General features: G+C 33.1%; 1 non-coding gene across 1 annotated transcript; it reads left to right on the top strand.

Moving 5' to 3' along the window:
• Nucleotides 1–17,321: 17,321 nt before the first annotated feature.
• On the top strand, nucleotides 17,322–17,428 carry LOC133037592 (small nucleolar RNA R71). The gene has a single exon (XR_009687682.1). It is a non-coding gene; the product is annotated as a small nucleolar RNA R71 (small nucleolar RNA).
• The last annotated feature ends 2,245 nt before the right edge of the window (nucleotides 17,429–19,673 follow it).

Consider the following 19,673-nt stretch of genomic DNA (forward strand, 5'->3'; position numbering starts at 1 on the left):
TTAATTTTGATATATATTGCTGTCTTGTTCTATAACACCAACAAATTCAATTGGATGACTTATTTGATCTTTTCAGAGTGAGACATCACTAACAAATTAATTACACTCTTGTGAAATGAGAATGTGCATTGATAAAAGAAAAAAATAGATTTTTTGGTTATTATAAAAAATATTAAATGTTAGTTGGTATAAAAAATATCGATAAACAACCATACTATTTATGAGTGAAGGTTCACTTTATTATATTATGAACTATGAAGTTATAAATTCTAATAATACTAGAAAGTAAACACAATCACATTGCAACTATGCATTTTTAACTCGTTTTTCAATCAGTTTCTTCTAGCTATTATTCAGTTTTATGTGACTTTAACATGTGTTTGGTTGAACTAAAGATGATCAAATTTTAATATTTGTTTGTTTGTTTGTGGGGTATTCAAAGTTTAATTGATCAATCTAATAATATGTACCATATATTTTGCAAAGTAGGAACTGTATTGGATTGAAAAGTTAAAATCTAACTTTGGATGTTTAACATAACCACACTATGTGTTGTCTGGTGTACTAGTAGGTAGGGGACGGAGCTATATATTGAGATTAATGGACCTCAAATATAATTATTTTAAGAAAAAATAAAAAAGGATTTTTTCAATTAAATTTTTAAAATTAATTTTTTATTTATTTATAAAAATAGAAATAACATAATTTTGAAATAATAATAGCATAACCTTGAAATAGAAACAACATAAGCTCAAAATAGAAATAACTTTTATGAAAATAAAAAAAAAAAAAAACATATAAGTAAAAAAAAAAATGAAAAATGCAGTATACATGACAATTTCCTAAAAAAAATAGTTATAATTTGTATTTTATTTTATTTTTTATTAAGACTATATATATAATTGACCCCCCCCCCCCCCCCCCCCCCCCCCCCCCTTCCTTCAAATTATTCGGCTCCATTACAAATACTTTTTGCTTCCGTCCTGGACTGGTAGGGATACTTTTGTTCGCAACATTTCTTGTTTGGGTAAGGAAATGAATCCCACAAACTCATCTTTGGATGGTTTATGAGGACTATTTAGGAGGCTAGCTTTAATGTTACAATTCATCCCTAATATGATACATATACTAATGGCCCATATAAAAAAAAAATGGAATAATTACATAAGGCACCATTTTTTGTAAAATATTTACATTTTTACGTTCAAAAAATGTTTTTTTACATTTTTACGGTTTTCTAAAAAATAACACGAAAACAACATAAAATCAACAAGAAAACAATATAAAAGTAACATCAAAATAACAATAAAAAAACAACAAAAAAATAACATACATATAACAAAAAATTAACAACAAATGAACACAATTTTAACATAAAAAGACCGTATTTTATGTAAATAAAATCAAAAAAATCGTAAAAATATTTAAAATTCCGTGAAACCGTATTTTTGTTATTTTTTTGTTGTTTTTGTACATTTGTGAAATTAACCCAAAAAAAAAATACTATTGGTATGACTAAGTTAGTGCCAATAAACTCAATTTTTAGTGCTTATAAATATGTAGGCACAACTTGTCGTGCCTTTTTTGTCGTGTCAAAAAATTCGTGCCTAAAAACGTCAACGGGCACCACAAATAATGACAGATTTAATGGCACGACACATGTAGTGCCCATTTAAAATCGTAAACACTATCAACCATACTATTAGGCACGACCTTGCCATGCCCAATAAGTTTTATTTTTTTTTAAAAAAAAATAATTTTGTAATTTAAAATTAATTTATATTTATATATAAAATATAATTATCAAAAACCAATAAAAATTAATTTATAAAAATATTTTCTACTATATAAATTAAAAATCCAAATTACAAGCATTTAAATAACTAAATACAACTATTAAAATGAGTGTTCAAATAAAAAATACTTATATTGTCACATTCATATAGCAACTAAAATAAACATTACTTATATTTTCACAAATAACAATACTATAATCATAATTGTGTGGACTCATCCTCCTCCTCCTCATCATCATTATCATCATCATTATACTCTCCAAACTATTATTGTAGAATTTGCGGCATTTGTAGATAGTAAAGTTGTTGCGACACTTCTAGCATTTGTGGGTAGTACGACTGCTGTATGTGTGGCATCATCTGCATTGATGTCATCAGCGATGGCTGCTGCATCTGAGACGCTGGTGGCATATGTTGCATCGATGGTATCAAAGGCATATGTTGCATATGCGGTGTCTGCTGCATATAAGGCATTTGTTGTAAATGTGACATCTGTTGCATATGCGCCATCTAGTGCATCTGTGGTGTCTGTTGCTGCATCTGTGGTGTGTGTTGCATGGAAGGTTGTTGCTCCATCTATGGTGTGTGCTGCATGGAAGGTTGATGTTGCATCTGTGGTGTGTGCTGCATGGAAGGTTGCTGCCACATCTGTGGTGTATGCTGCATGGAAGGCTGTTGCCGCATTGATGGCATCTGATGCTTCGAATGTTGTTGCTGCATCTACGGTGGTTGTTGTTGAGTCTACTGCATTTATGGTGTTTATTGCATATAATTTAACTGCAACTTGTGTATAAGCATGTCAGTAAATTTTGAGTTGTTAGTTATTCAAATTCAGAGTTTGGTAGTTATGTAGATGATATAAAGTCAAATTTTGACTACATTTTCACTTTAGTTGGTGCAGCTATTTCTTAGAAGAGTGTTAAACAGACTTTGATCACATCATCTTCTATGTATGCTGAGTTTTTCGCATGTTATGGAGCATGTTTACAAGCTTTATGGCTAAAAAAATCTAATTTTAGAAATATGACTAGTTAATTCTATTTCTTCACATATACTAATTTATTGTGATAACAATATTGTTATTTTCTTTTCAAAGAATAATGAAATTAGTAGTGCTTCCAAATATATAGAAATAAAGTATGATCATTGTTAGAGACTTGGTCAAGAAATGAGATATTGTGATAAAAATATTACAAGATCAAGTCGATGTTAGCAGATCCTCTAACTGAAGGATGAAGTGTCGTGTTGTTTAATAAACATGTTGTATTGATATGGGCTTTGTATAATCTTTTGTTCTTTTGGGTTAGTGGAATTATCTTACTCTATCATTTGAGATTATATTTATATGTAATTTTCTTATTGAGGTTATGAACTACTTGTTTTGTTTTGTGGGACAATAATTTTTATTATTGGATATTTATGCTTTAAATTATATATTGTTATATTCTCGAGAATGATTGAATTAAAAGCATGTAGTTCATATCGGTGATTATTGTCTTTTAAGTTTATTTGCTTAATGACAATGATATTTTGTTGGCTTAATTTTTTAAGCATATTTCGTGACACTGGTTTATTTATTAAGTAGTGTATGGTTAATTTCACTAACTTATTTATTAAGCATCACGATATCAGTGAAATTGAGGATTGATAAGGATATTAAGTTATTTTAAATTGATCACATGCTGAACATAATATTTTACCTGGCTACTAGACTTATAGACCATGTCAATTTAATACTTTGATATTTGTGATTATGAATATTTTTTGTTGATTTAAAAACAATATCATTGTCATTGCTTAATATCAAAGGTTAAATTAGACTGGTATGTTGAGATGCTATCAAAGAATTATCACTTTTAAAGTGGTCACACATATTTTCTGATTGTTCAACCCATGAGTCGTTTTCAAATAAAATTCTTTTGATATATGACACATATGTATTAAAATTAATATAGTCCAAGTGGGGAATCTTTTTTATTTGGGTTTACATTAACTTTTATTGGTTTTAATAAAATATGGGTTGATTGGATAGTTCTTTGTTGTGTTAGCCCATATTGTTAGTGATCAATAATTAATGGGCTTAGCATCTATGTGTGTAAAGTCTAGTTGAAGCAAAATTGTAGACTTTTCTAGTTAACTAAAGTCTTTGATGAGTAGGCTCAGTCTAATTAGGATTAGGTAGCTAAGTTCCCTCCCTAACTATATAAATACATATTGTCTCATCACAATTATATACTTTTGATAATGAGATAAATAAAATTGCTTCTGATTTAAAGATCTAAGGAGGAAGACTTAGTTGATATGGATCAATCGGGTAGGTACTAATTATTATTTATTATTGTGCTCTAGATTATATACGAATATTTGTATCCTAGTTTTATTTATTTTTCTAACATTTACACGATGAATTTTCAATCATTTACATGAGGATATAATGTAATATTTATAGGATAAGATTCAAGTATGGACATACCTGTGACCCGTTAGGGTTTGTGTTACGAAAATTATAAACACTATGCAAATATACGCAATCAAGTAGTAAACTCACACAGGTGAGGTCGAATCACAAGGAATTGGATTAACTATTACTAAACTATACCTATAATTCTATTTGGCAAATCGAAAATAATTATGATTTAAGAGAATTAAAGTAATTCAGAAAACTTAAATAACACAAGTGAAAGTTGAACAAGATGAGATGATAGGGAGGAGAATCCTGTTGTTGTTAACCCAAATCGTTAATGCCTCATTGCTATCCTATTCTTGAAGTGAATGGCAGATTATAAAGTAACCTAGCTCTTTTCAGATCTTCTAGGTTCTAAATCACATGTTATCTAATTAATTCCTTAATTAAACTAACATGAAATCAGCATTAGGTAATAATCTACTCGTCACATAAGTCATGTAAATACTCTCGTTTCACATAAAACATCGATTATCCAAATTTTAGCATTCTCAATTCTCACTTTTCAGATTTCGAATTGAGATCATAAAGCATGCACAAGGTGATCAATCTTAAACATGAAATTAAACACAAATTAAGATAATTTCACAAACAAGAATGAAGGAATGGCAATTAAACATTAATTAGGCAAAACATTAAACAACAATCATCATCCTCCATAAATGGGAAATTTAGTTCAGAAATAAATCCATAACCATTCCTATGACAATATTCAACATAAAGAAATTAAAGAGGAATAAAGGACGAAACTGTTAGTGGATGAATTCTAGATCTTCACTTGAATCACACTGCTCTTCCTGACGCTCTCTGCTGTGTTTTAGAGTTCCAAATCGCCTCCCCTGACTTCCAATCGCAGTTTTCTATTTATAACTAATTTTTAGGGTTCGATGGACAAAAATACCCCTGAGCCGTACGGGATCTCGCCGCGGCCAAGCTTCCTCTCGCCGCGGCCAGATAAGTGTCTAAAAACACCATTCTGTAACTTCACTATGGCCGCGGCGAGGGTGTATCTCGCCGCGGCGACTGTAGCTCCGATGTTCCCCCATCTATTTCATGATCTAGTCGCGGCCAAGCTGTGTCTAGCCGCGGCCAGATATCCAGTTTTCCTCGAAATGGTGTTGTTCTTGGCCCAGCTCGTCTTTTACTAGACTTTTACATCCCGAGTCCTCTATTATTCCAAAGAACCTGAAAACATAGAAAACAAGCGTAATTCTGTCCCAACACAGTGAAAAACGCACATAAAATTGATCCAAAATATAGACTAAAAATAGCCTAACAAACTCCCCCAAACTGAATCTTTACTCGCCCCGAGTAAAACTAAGACTCAAACTAAAAACAAACAACACAATAGATAACCAAACTTTCCGACGATTGAACTGCTACCACCACCTGCACAACTTCAAGCCATCAATAACCAGAATTTCAACTTGCTAACTCTAAGAACTAATTTGGATGTACAATTTAGAAGTAAGCAATTCATACAAACACAAAACATCGCATTTGCCGTTCATATCACAACCGTTCTAAACTTCCCGACATTCCACTAACACATGATCAATAAGTTTGGATGACATACCTCTCTCCACTAATGTTGACAAATTTCTCTTTGGAATCAATAGGTCTTTTTCGGTTATCACAACGTGGCTTAGGTACATGGGTAGGTGACAAGTCATTTAAGCTACATTACACCATAAGCACAATTAACCAAGCAAGCACCCACATTTATTCTTTTTTGTTTTTCATATATCCCAAAGACAATAGTAAGAGATTGCATATATTTTTTCCTATGTGCCTACCTCATATTTTTTCATATTTTTTCGAGAAGACATTATCACATATTTTCTCTTTTTTTCTTCTTCTATTTTTTTTCAATAGATGCACAACACACAATACTTTATCATATATTTTTTTTCAATCTCTTACTAATACACTTTATTTCCCCACTTACAACAATTTATCCCCCCAAACTCGCTTAAAGGCTCATGGCATAATAAGGTATGTTTAGAGTGAAAAGTGTTAAGGATAATGAGTTTAGCTTAGGTAAGTGGTGAGAAATTTTTAGAATAGGTTAAGGCTCAACTTTTGGGTATACTAGGGTAAAATGTTCGGGTAGGCTCGAAAGGCTCAATCGATCCAAAGAAAACTTGCCTAAATCATTTTCCAAACAAAAAATCATCAAGGATTTCGCTTCAAGAGAGTATGTCAAACAAATTCTATTTCATGTCAAGTCAATCATTCCACAATCCAAATAGAACACAAGTGATATGCGTCAAAAACAAATGTTTTATATCTACATGAACAACCTTCTAACACACATCCACCTTAATTCAAACAGTTGCAAATCAAGCACACAGTTAAGATTTTAATCCATTGCACAAGTGAATAACAGTGGTTCAATCAATCTTCCAACTTAGCTATCAACACAAGACACTAAAAAAAAAACTAATTAACTAAAACAAATAAACTGAAAAAAAAAAATTAAGTCTCTCCCCCCAAACTAAAGATGCACATTGTCCCCAATGTGTGAAAATAAACCAGGATGAGAGAAACTTACCTGAGCCCCTTAGAAGGGGTTTGGCGGAGGTGGCTGATCATAAGGGTTGAAGCGGGGTGGCATGGCAAAATAGTTAGGATCGTCCACACCGACATTCATCCTCGTGACAAGTGTGTTCAATTGGGCCACCTGCTGCGCATCGAAAACACTCCGTTGGGCCATGTAATTCTGCATGTGCATGTTTTGCTGAATCAGATAATTCAGCTGATCGTGAGTGTACTGCATGGCTGGGTCGAGAGGCCCGGCAAGACGTGGTGGTTCAATGTCTTCATGCTTTTCTTGTTCTCTTGCAGGAGGGTCTCTCTGAGCTGGCGGTTGACCATAAGGGTGAGGAGGTTTGAGTCGGAGAACAGTGGCCAAGGTAATACTGCGTTGTGGCGCTACCTTGGTGTCATAAGAGTACTGTGGTACTCCATGTTTCTCACAAAGATCGGTGATAATTCCAGCAAGCCCAAGTCCACCACCACACGGCCCCTCAACCATTATATCAAATGTCACTCGAATTATGTCCCCCACATTCAAATTGTAACCTTTCATAATTCCATAAACCCACTTGATCCTGTCCATCTGAGCATCAGAAAAATGTTTGTTCGGGAGCATCCTTGCACTAACAAAGTATAGTCGTGCCTTGGCTACCGGGTTGAGTTCACACCGATACAATTGATATGGTTCTCCATCATATTCATGAAACCTAAGTCCAGGATACCCTAGAGTTTCGGCTATATCCACATAATTCAAACTTTTTGCCCGAATTTGCTGCTTCAAAGGTTGCTGTTCTACAGTGAAGGTTGGTAGCTCATAAAGAGCATGAATTGCAGCTGTGGAAGCAGGCACTTTAACTCCCCTAACCCTCACCTTGTCATCCTCTCTTTCTGGCTAGTTGGCTAAGAATTCTAAAGCTAAGGTTTGGTTGCTACGCTCAGTGACATCCACGAACTTAGTCCACTGCCTATTTAAGATTTGATCTCTAATGGACGCAAATACAGCAGGAATGTTTGCAGTTTGGCTCAGGTTAACAATATCAATCCCTCTATCTTCAATGAATGCCCTGTCTTTCAATTTCAAAAACCACTCTTGAGCATCCATATTGGTAAACCTTAAACTATCTAGATTAGAGCGACCCCTAGGTGGGTTGGATGATGAAGCTCCCCCTTGTTCACTCACTCTTGATCTTTTAGGACCCATCTCACCCAAATTTTCTAACTCTCAAGATTTTTAAAAATTTTGACAGCACTTCCCCTTAAAAATCCACTTCCCGGGAATTAACCCTCTCACAAACAAACCCAATTTTACTCACAACAACAATATTGAACAATGTATGGAGCGAAAATCTCAAAAATTCAACAAAAATTCCAAAATTCTCTAACAATCCACAAATAATCCAATAAAAATTGTATAGAGAGTCTTAAAATTGTTACCTCAATGAGAATCCATCTTTATTCAACCACCATTGAAGAAAACCTTGAAGTTTTTGAGAAGGAAGAAGATGAATAGTGATTTTTTGAAATTTGGGTGAGGTTTTAGGGATTTGGGGTTGATTTTGAGAGGGAAAGAGTGTTTGATGAGAGAAATAATGGTTAAGGGTGATTTGAGATGAAGATTTGTGGTTAGATTTGAAGGAAAAGGGTTTTGAATGAGATTAGATGAAAAAAATATGGTGGAGAAGAAGTATTTTCGGTGTGGGGGTTAGGGTTGAGAATGAGAGAATTGGTTTTGAAATAATTGTTGGGTTTTATGCCCTAAATAAAACTTTATTTCAATGTAATCCAGATTATTCAATATCAATAAAGTAACAGAAGTATTTTTCATTCATTTGTGTATGTTTTGGTTCACTTAATCAATTGTTTGTCTATTTGATTTATAAATTCATCCAAACCCCTTTCACATACTTGATCATGTTTATCGTGTTGTCAACACAGTGGAAAGTAAACATGACTATGTGAATAAAGTATTCCTAGATTTATCAGAACACTGGGTTTTACTGATATGATAATCTACAACAGAGTTTACTTGCATTTGGAGAAATGTTATGTTCTTTCTAGAACATAGGTCAAAGTAAAGCTCAGGTTGGATGCATGGAGTATGCATTGGAATGGACCGATATTGAACTTTGAAATAGATTTATGAAACTTACCGTAAATATCTATTCAATTCAATATCATAAGTTGACCCTAGATCACATGATCGAAATCCTGATATGGTTAGGCTCAATCTCAAGAGTGTTATTCGTGTTCTTTGATTTGTTAGCTAAGCCTAATTTTTGATCAGGGCAATACATACATTTTGGGAACACGGTAGTACGATTGAGTGGGAGCGTTAACATAAATATGGAATCTATAGGTTATATCTGGCGAATAGTAAGCAAAGGGTGATTTCCTTCGAGCTTAACCAAACGAGATAAATGATTGAGTACTCATTTCACTTAGTTGAAATATCATTTATACAGGGTTAAGTGTTTTAAGGATAAAATACATTGTAGGGTGTTACGGTAATTTAGTCCCTTTACAGTGTAAATCATCCATATAGAGGATCATTGATCACATTAGGATTATAACAATGGATAACTAATGATGTGTCTATATGGTGGAACATATAGAGCATTCTATATACTGAGAGTGCAATTCTGAGTTCTATGTGTGGATTCAACGAAGAATTAATAAGTCAGTGAATTTAGGTTATAAATTCTTGATCTGCAGAGGATATTCTAATAATTAAATACATGTATTTAAGTTATTCTCATAAATTAATTCATTTTATTCTCAAATCATACAGAGGATTGATATATTTTGTACAAGATTAAACCCTGAAATAGTGTAAAAAATTAAATGTAGAGATATTGAAAGACTTTTAAAAATCATAAAATTAAAGTGGGATTAGGAAAAGTATCTGGAAAGTATCAAGAACATTCCTAATTTTCAAATCAAAAATTAATGGCAGAAATTAATTTGAATGGTAGATTAGTAGGGATTTTCTTCAATGAGATAATTTCAAGGGTCAACCCCTATTGTTTAATCACTCCAAAGTTTTTCATTAGAGAGGATCATATAGATCCTAACATATATTATTATTATTGGTTGGTGTGTATGTATCACGTCAATACAACAGTAGTGTGTATATATTAATTCTCTTAAAAATCAAAATATATGTCATCACTGACTATTTCACCTATTATATAAAGCACTCACATGTACACATATTTTTTTATGGGCTCTCAATCCACATCACATTATATCAAATGTATAACTAAGTGTATACACTACATGTTTATATCTTATATCTCCTTTTAATATTTTTATACTATATATATATATATACTTACATAATGTAGAGCTCATCTATTGATCAGGATAAAAATAATCAACTTATATTCTTCATGTTTTGTAATATTTGCTTTATTTTGTTATTTTTTGATCTGATTCTCACCTGTTCACATTGGGCACTCACTATCATCGAAAACAAAATATCAGATAATTAATGATATCGACTTAAATTAAAACACATAATTATATATAATATATATATATACTGTAGATTCTAAATCTGCAAAACCAAAATTTGGAGCATGTACAAGCCGTGAAACAATTTCATTATTTATTTATTCATTTTGTATATGAACTAATTTCTAGGAAAAAGCAATTAAAGAAAAATTAATGGCAGAAATTAACTTAAATGGTATTAAGAGCATTCCTATTTTTTCAAATAAAAAATAATGGCAGAAATTAACTAGAATGGTAGATTAGTAGGGATTCTTTTCTTCAATGTGATAAATTACAAAAGCATATATATACATAGAAAAGTGTAAAACAATTTGCACATTGTTTTTGTTTCTACAATAAAACAGTTTTTAAACTTTGGAGATTGAAGACCTTTTTCTAATTTTGCTTCATTTTTAAAATACTTTGCAGAAAAATAGGAATTTCTCAAGAAAGGAAGAGTTTGGAGTATCATCTAAAAAGGTATTAGTTTTGGTATTTTATTTGTCTTTTCGATTATCATTTTTTATTTTATTTTAAAATCTAATAAAAAATTACAACAAATTTATTTTCTAATAAAAAATCTTAGATAGGAGCAATCAAAATTTTAATAACCATCTAATTTTAAAAAATATCTTAATATTAGATTTTTGTTTGAATGATAAGTAGGTAATGTCTATAGTTAGTTGGAATGTAAGAGGACTCAATGGTGATATAGCTTTACGACAAACAAAATTGTTGTTGAAGTATCATAAAGCAGATGTCATCTTCTTTATGGAGACTAAATTAGCAGAAGGAAAACTGGATTATATGAAAAAATGTCTCGGTTTTGAAGAGGGATATGAAGTGCCACGGAATGGTCTAAGCGGGGGATTAATGTTACTGTGGAAAGGGAACGTTGAAATCTCAAATATAAGATCCTCTTCCAATCATATTAGTTGTTTTATACGACTGGAAAGTCAAGTGTTGGCATGGCATTTTTGTGGATTATATGGGGATCCTAAGGTCTCTAATAGACATAATACATGGCAATTGCTCGAACACCTCAGAATAGTGGCTACTGGACCATGGATGGTAGTTGGGGATTTCAATGAAATCTTAACTAATCAAGATAAGGAAGGAGGGAACTTGAGAAGACCTTCACAAATGGAAGCTTTTCAAAATACATTAGAATTGTGTGCTCTACATCCTTTACCTTTTACGGGTGAGCGCTTTACTTGGGCTAAAAATACAAATGGAAATCTAATCAAGGAAAGATTAGATTGGGTAATGGTAAATGAAGCATGGACCGAGATGTTTCCCATAAACACTTTAACCCATTTGGATTATTACCATTCAGATCATAGAGCTTTAATAGTTAATATGCAAGAAAGAACAGATAATTCCTTGAAGATTATGAGGAAAAGACCACGGTTTCGGTTTGAAAATATGTGGGCTAAGGAATCTGAATGCCAAAGCATCATCAAGGACAGTTGGTCTTCCTCCTCGACATCATCTATAAATGCCATTACCAGTAACATTCAGAGATGTTCCACAAATCTCTCTTTATGGAGTCGTGTCAAATTTGGTTCTTTAACTGAAAAAATTAAGGAGACTCATGACCAGATTGCAAAGTTGCATAATCTTCAACAACTTTCAACATACTCAAAGGAATTGGGTGAATTGGAAGAAAAATTGAATGATTTGCTTTTTAAAGAGGAAGTGTATTGGAAACAAAGGTCTAGAATACAATGGCTACAAGAAGGAGACCAAAACACTAAATTTTTTCACCAAAAGGCAAAAACAAGGCAAAAAACAAATATTATCAAAGGTATGTTTTCTAGTAGTAATTTTTTGATATTGGTATGTTGTTTATTAATTTATCACATCTCAAGGAATGTTAGAAAAAAATCAAGGTGTATAGACAACTATACTGTGGAGGTGTTAACTCAACTTATCTATAATATAAAGTGAAATTCTTAAATAATTGTGGTTTAAAATAATCTTCTATGACATGTTATAGGTTTCAAAAATAGTTATGTCTCTTTTCTAAAGTTGGTAATAGGTTAATTTATAGAATTACAATTTTGAAAATACGAGTTTTTTTGTGTTAGAATGTCTTGATAATTTTGTAATTAAAGGGATGGTTTTGAATAAAGAAGAGAATGAAGATTATAATATTATTAAGTATGTGGATAGGTATAGTTTGGAATTAATACCAAAATTGCTTTCTATTAGTAGGTATAATTGGTGTAACAAGTTTGTTTGAAAACTAGCATAACTCTTTCAATAGGAAAAACATGCTAAACTAAATCATGGACTTTAGATTTATTAATTAAATAATATTTTAAAGTTTAAGTTTTGTATCCATGGGTTCTTAACTATTATATAAAACTAAAGAGGAAATTTTAAATTATATGCAGATATTAATTAGTTTTAAGTTTTGTGAATTAAGAAATTTTTTTAAAAAAAACTATGTAACATTAATTTTATTTTCTTAAGTTTTAATAGTTGTATTCTTGGTAGGCCTTTTAAATAGGGATAATGAATGGTGCTCGAAAGTTGAAGATATGACCAAGATTATCACAGAATTTTATGGACAGTTATTCACAACGGGAACCCCATCTTTACCAAAAATTGAGGAGTTACTTGAAGTAGTTAAACCTGTAGTAACAGAAGAAATGAACTCAACACTAAGAAAACCATTTACATCCGAAGAGATAAGAAAGGCTGTATTTGCCATGTCTACAGATAAAAGTCCAGGACCTGATGGTATGAACGCAAAATTTTACCAGGAGTATTGGGATATAATAGGACCATTGGTAACCAGGACTGTGATAGATTGTATTGAGGGAAATGAAGAATTATCATTGATTAATTCTACAATAGTAACTCTTATTCCCAAAATAAAGGAACCAACATCTGTTAGTGATTTCAGGCCGATAAGCTTATGCAATGTCCTATATAAAATCATCTCCAAAGTTTTAATCAACAGACTAAAGCCTTTTCTCTCAAAGGTAATAAGTGCTACACAGAGCGCTTTTGTTCCAGGTCGGTTAATAACAGACAATGCCTTAGTTGCTTATGAGGGGCTACATAGTTTACGAAGGCATACAAGTGGGAAACAATATTTTGCTGCAATGAAACTTGATATGAGCAAAGCCTATGATCGGGTTGAGTGGGTTTTCGTAGAGAGAATGTTGCTAAAGCTAGGTTTTAAACAACAATGGGTGGATAAATTGATGAAATGTGTCTACTCAGTCCGGTACTCTTTTCAATTAAATGGGCAAATTTATGGGGAAGTACTACCGACTAGAGGCTTAAGACAAGGAGATCCACTTTCGCCATACCTTTTCCTTATATGTGCAGAAGGATTTTCAGCGCTCATCCGACATGCAGAGGAAAAGAGGGATATTTTGGGTCTAAAAATAGTTAGACATGCCCCACCAATTAGTCACTTATTTTTCGCAGATGACAGTTTGCTCATGTTTAAAGCTTCAGAGATAACTTTAGTATCAATACAAAAAAATTTCAGCCTGTATGCTGCTTGTTCTGGACAGGTATATATTTTTTACAAAACTTATTGAGGTTTTTTAAGCTTTAGTAATATATTATAAAATATTAGTTTTACTGTTTTGTAGATGATTAATTACACCAAATCACTGCTTTTGTTTTCTCCTAATACTCCTGAAGGAATTAGAGTACAATATGTCTCCTCTCTTGCAATGACGATGACAGAAGAGATTGAAACATATCTGGGATTGCCAATGGTGGTTGGAAGAAATAAAAAAGCTATATTTCGACCAATCAAAGATAAAATTTGGTCAAAACTGAACTCATGGCATACAAAATTATTCTCACAAGCAGGAAAAGAAATTCTTTTAAAAGCAGTGGTACAATCTATGCCTATGTATTATATGTCGTATTTCATTATACCAGAAGGAACTTGTGAGGAAATAGAGAAACTAATGGCTAGATATTGGTGGGGTTCATTCCAATCAAAGAGGAAAATTCATTGGCGAGCTTGGCAAAAGCTTTGTTTTTCTAAGCGAAAAGGAGGGTTAGGTTTTCGAAGATTTGTTCAATATAACCAAGCGTTATTAGCAAAACAGGCATGGAGGGTATTGATAAATCCTACGTCTATTCTGGCACAAGTTCTAAAGGCCAGATATTTCCCACAACAAAGTTTTTTGGAAGCTACAGAAAGCTCTCATCCATCTCAAATATGGCGTGGTATAGTTTGGGGTAAGGAATTACTTATTAAAGGATTGAGAAGGAGAATTGGGAATGGTGCTAATACAAGGGTGTTTAAAGATCCATGGATTCCACGACCACCTTCCTTTCTACCTATTACAAAGGAAGTTGGTGATCTTATGATGGTATCAGATTTAATAGAGCAATCAGGACAATGGAATATAGATCTGATTCACCAAGTTTTTAGTACTCCTGACTCACAACTCATTTTATCAATTCCAATTACCCTGTATGAACACGATGATGATTGGTTATGGCATTTTACTAGCCATGGCCACTATTCAGTTAAGAGTGGATATAATCTGGCAATAGGAGGAGAAAATTTGCAACCTTCATCATCAAATGAAGTTATGGCAGCTTGGTGGAGTGCATACTGGGCAATAAAAATTCCAAAGAAAATTCTACATTTTGGATGGAAGGGTTTTCATGAAATTTTACCCTCCTTTAGTGGTCTATTTCGAAGACAAAGCTCATCTCATAGTAATTGTCCTATATGTGGTTTCGGAAATGATACCAATGCACATGCAATTTTTTGGTGCTCCTTCTCACAAGTTATATGGAAGGAAATGAGTTTCCCTTTTCTTGCAAGCCCAAAAGAGGACCTGACCTTCAAAGGAGTACTTCTGTATGCATCAGAAATACTTGAAAAAGAAGATTTCGAGAAAGTGTTAATTTCAGCATGGACAATATGGTTTGAAAGAAATAAGAAAAGTCATGGAAGAACCATAAGAACTCCACACCAAATCAAGATATGGATTTCTTCTTATTATAATGAAATCTGTCGAGAAAGAAATAAAACCAAAAAAGGGGTTTCAACTGGGTGTACTAGTGAGCAAAGTAATACAGAGACAGAAGTCAATAGCTATAAACTATTTGTGGATGCAGCGATATCAACCCCTCAAAATGTGATTGGTTTTGGAGCAGTCATTTTCTCCTCAGACAAACAAATGAAGGCAGCCTTATCTAAACCACTACAAGGTAAATCAGTCCAAATTTACTAAGTTACTAAGTATTATGTCTCTTATAGCAAGAACAGGGATAATACATACAAATTTAAAATAATATTAATAATTATCATTTGGGTCTATTTTTTAGTTTTCAGTTTATGTTTTCAAATTTACTTATGAAGGTATAAAACGATGAAATAATAACAAATGTGAATACAACTTAAATATTTTAACTAAAAAGTTATAAATGGTTTTTACCTGGATTAACTTTAAAGAATTTAATAGTTTAGTTTTCAAAATAGATATATGATTCCTTTTAGCATAGGGGTTATTTAAATTTATACTATTATATTATCATGTTAAAAGTTAGGGAAAGAGTCAAACCAAAGGGGTTTCCCTTTGGTTTTGACTCTATAACAATTATACTCTAAAATTTGAGTTTTAAATTTAAATGAACTTATTGGTTTAATTATCTCATTTGCAGGTTCCTTTTCAGTTTTCCAGGCAGAAGCAGTTGCTTTACTAGTAGGATTGCGTTGGGCTCAAGATGTGGGACTTCCCGTGGAGAAAGTTTTTTCTGATTCACTTTCTTTGGTCTCAGCTTTGGAGGGCCAGACTGTGTATTTAAATGAACTGGGGGTTATCTTTTCTGATATTAAAGTCCTATTGTCTTTTTCCTGGGGCATCTCTTTCTCATGTTAGCCGCAACTTTAATGTTGAGGCACATAGATTGGCTAAGCATGCCCTTAGGATAGACAATGAACTTTCTTGGATGGAAGAAATCCCCCCTCCTTCTGTGTAACTTTTGTTACCGTTGTTATCTTAACCTTTATCGGTTACCCCAACAAAAAAAAAAAAGTCAGTGAATTTAAATGGTAAATTCTAGATCTGCTTATTGGAAGCTCGGATATATAGACCCATGGTCCCCCCACTAGTTGAGACAATATTACTTGTAAGACTCATTTAATTGATTTTAATTAATCAATTATAATTCTCAAGATAGACTGTGTCTATTTGAGAATTCATCACTTATTAAGGGCAAAACAGTAAATAGAGATTTTGAAGGGCATATTTATTAATTAGGAAACTTTAATTAGTTTTATTATTAATAAAATAAATGACAATTTATTATTTAATAATTAATTTTAATTATTAAATAATTAGATTTGACATTTATGTGGTTGAACAAAGGAATTGGCAGTTTTTGACAAAACAGGAAACTATCAATGTAGGAAAAGGAAAGTTGGAAAAGTGGCAAGCCTTGTTTCCACAATGCCTAGGCCGCCCACTTAAGCTTCATTTTCTCTTTGATTTTTTCAATTTTAAATGTCAATTAATTCAATCATAGCCCTGGGTGGCCTTCTATAAATAAAAGGCAAAGGCTTCAGTTTTCAACAACACATTCACAACATTATTCTGACAGAATTTTCTCTCTGAAAATTCTCTCTGAGCCGCCACCCTCTCTCTCTATTCCTTCACTGTTTCAAAATCTATAAGTGTTAGAGTAGTGCCCACACACATCAAGTAATACCTCAATCATAGTGATGATTTCCTCCACATATCTCACAAACAACTTGGGCTTGTTTAGCTTGCCCTGCAATTAGCTTTGTTAATAATGCCTCAACCTGAGCTGTCAACTTTGTGATGGCATCAACCTCTAACACACCAGCTACCTTCTTAGTTTGACTCCTTTCAATTGGCCACTACTGATTGTTTAGAGCCATCTCCTCCAATAGATCGTAAGCCTCGTTAGCACTCTTTCTCATAAAGGCTCCACCAGCTGCTGCATCTATCAGGGTTCTAGTGTTACCAACCAACCCGTTGTAGAAATTGTGGACCAGCATCCACTTCTCTATACCATGATGGGGGCACTTTCTGATCAGATCTTTAAACCTCTCACAAGCCTCATGGAGAGATTCATTATCTTGTTGACAGAAGTTGTTTATTTCTCCTCGCAACTTTGCAGACTTTGCTGGAGGGAAGAACTTTGACAAGAATTTCGTTGCCAGATCATTCCAGGTGGCAAAAGAGTTGGGTGGCAAGGAGTTTAACCAACTCTTGGCTCGTTCTCTGAGCGAGAATGGGAACAGTCTCAGTCGAATGGCATCATCACTAACTCCATTAACTTTAAAAGTTTCACAAAGTTCCATGAAGTTTGAGAGATGCAGATTAGGATCTTCAGAAGGGAGGCCACCAAACTGAACTGAAGACTGCACCATTTGAAGTATGGCAGGTTTAATCTCAAAGTTATTTGCATCCACTGCCGGTGGCCTGATACATGACTGCACTCCCGTCAGAGTAGGGAGAATGTAATCTCTCAAGCTACGGCCATTAGCTTGATCTTCAACGGCACCGCCATTATTACCGTTGTTACCTCCATTGTTTGCAGCATTAGCATTCACATTAGCAGCCATGATTTCTGAAGTTTTAGCAGTTGCTGAAACTCCTTCTTGCCTTTTGTTCTTTCGGTTTCTCCTACAAGTTTTCTCGATTTCAGGATCAACTGGTAATATGACTGCTTGTCCTTGACGGTGCATACACTTAGGATTCCTGAAATAGATCAAGAAAATATTGCAAGAAAAATGTTAGAAAATCAGCAAGAGAAAATATACCAAAGTAGAAGTTAGTATAATTTTGTGTAATATTAATCTTTAAACAATTCCCCGGCAACGGCGCCAAAAACTTGTTATGAAAATTATAAACACTACGCAAGTATACGCAATTAAGTAGTAAACTCACACAAGTGAGGTCGAACCACAGGGAATTGGATTAACTATTACTAAACTATACCTAGGGGTGTGCAGAAAGTCATCCAATCCAATTCCAACCGACCGATCCAATCCCAACCGATCCAATAGAATCGGATATCCAATCATAATTGGATCGGATCGGATGCAAATTTTAAAAATCCAAATGGATCGGATCGGATATTGGATGAGACATCCGATCCAATGGATAACCGATCCAATCCAATCCAATATCATCCAATGTCCATCCAATCATATTTAATATTTATAATTTTATATATTTAATTTTTTTTTTAATATTTTATATATTATTTTATTATTTATTAGGTTTTAAATTATATTTTTTCATATATATTTTTTTTAACGAAATTAGCCTAAATAGTGGTTAAAATGGATTGGATTCATCCATGGGATTCATTGGATGGATCCAATCCAATCTAATAAAAACCAGTTAAAGCATCCAATGGATGGAACCGATCCAATCCAATACATCCATTGGATCGGATCGGATCGGATGACTCAATTCAATTGGACTGGATCGGATGGAAAAATCCATTATCCAATAAATAATTGGATTGGATCGGATGGGTCCAAATCCATTGGATGTGATCCAATGAACACCCCTAACTATACCTATAATTCTATTTGGCAAATCGAAAATAATTATGATTTAAGAGAATTAAAGTAATTCAGAAAACTTAAATAACACAAGTGAAAGTTGAACAAGATGAGATGATAGGGAGGAGAATCCTGTTGTTATTAACCCAAATCGTTAATGCCTAATTGCTATCCTATTCTTAAAGTGAATGACAGATTATAAAGTAACCTAGCTCTTTTCAGATCTTCTAGGTTCTAAATCACATGTTATCTAATTAATTCCTTAATTAAACTAACATGAAATCAGCATTAGGTAATAATCTACTTGTCACATAAGTCATGTAAATACTCTCGTTTCACATAGAACATCGATTATCCAAATTTTAGCATTCTCAATTCTCACTTTTCAAATTTCGAATTGAGATCATAAAGCATGCACAAGGTGATCAATCTTAAACATGAAATTAAACACAAATTAAGATAATTTCACAAACAAGAATGAAGGAATGGCAATTAAACATTAACTAGGCAAAACATTAAACAACAATCATCATCCTCCCTAAATGGGAAATTTAGTTCAGAAATAAATCCATAACCATTCCTATGACAATATTCAACATAAAGAAATTAAAGAGGAATAAAGAAAGAAACTGTTGGTGGATGAATTCTGGATCTTCACTTGAATCACACTGCTCTTCCTGCCGCTCTCTGCTGTGTTTTAGGGTTCCAAATCGCCTCCTCTGACTTCCAATCACAGTTTTCTATTAATAACTAATTTTTAGGGTTCGATGGACAAAAATACCCCTGGGCCATACGGGATCTCGCCGCGGCCAAGCTTCCTCTCGTCGCGGCCAGATAGGTG

Source organism: Cannabis sativa, chromosome 4 (assembly GCF_029168945.1).
Source record: "Cannabis sativa cultivar Pink pepper isolate KNU-18-1 chromosome 4, ASM2916894v1, whole genome shotgun sequence".
Lineage (NCBI taxonomy): Eukaryota > Viridiplantae > Streptophyta > Magnoliopsida > Rosales > Cannabaceae > Cannabis > Cannabis sativa.